Genomic DNA, 438 nt, shown 5'->3' on the forward strand with positions numbered 1-438 from the left:
TGAGGTAATCCGATTTTGACTGGGTCAACAATTTCTTAACAAGCCCTCCCATTTAATTATTTTAATTCACTATGTTTTTTAATTTTAAAGCACTTTAATTCAATTGAGGTATTCGATTTTGAATTTTGGTTTACGATTTTGGTCGGGCCAATGATTTTTTAAATCAATCAGCAGAAACCAGCCTATAAAAATATATCAACCTCGCGCACCGTCCCATCACTTAGAGAAAAGAAGTGACGCCATATGATACTATAACACCAATAAATATTGGTTGATAGCGGATAACACAGAATCTCGCCGCGAAATGCCCACCAAATATCTAATGGGAAGGAGCAGGAGTGATAGTACTCCGGAGGGCCGTTCCCTCTCAATGGAGATCCTGTATGATTTGGAATTTTTGTATGGATCCAAAGGACTTAGTAAAGTTCAAAACAACGA

Source organism: Triticum aestivum, chromosome 6A (assembly GCF_018294505.1).
Source record: "Triticum aestivum cultivar Chinese Spring chromosome 6A, IWGSC CS RefSeq v2.1, whole genome shotgun sequence".
NCBI classification, from domain to species: domain Eukaryota; kingdom Viridiplantae; phylum Streptophyta; class Magnoliopsida; order Poales; family Poaceae; genus Triticum; species Triticum aestivum.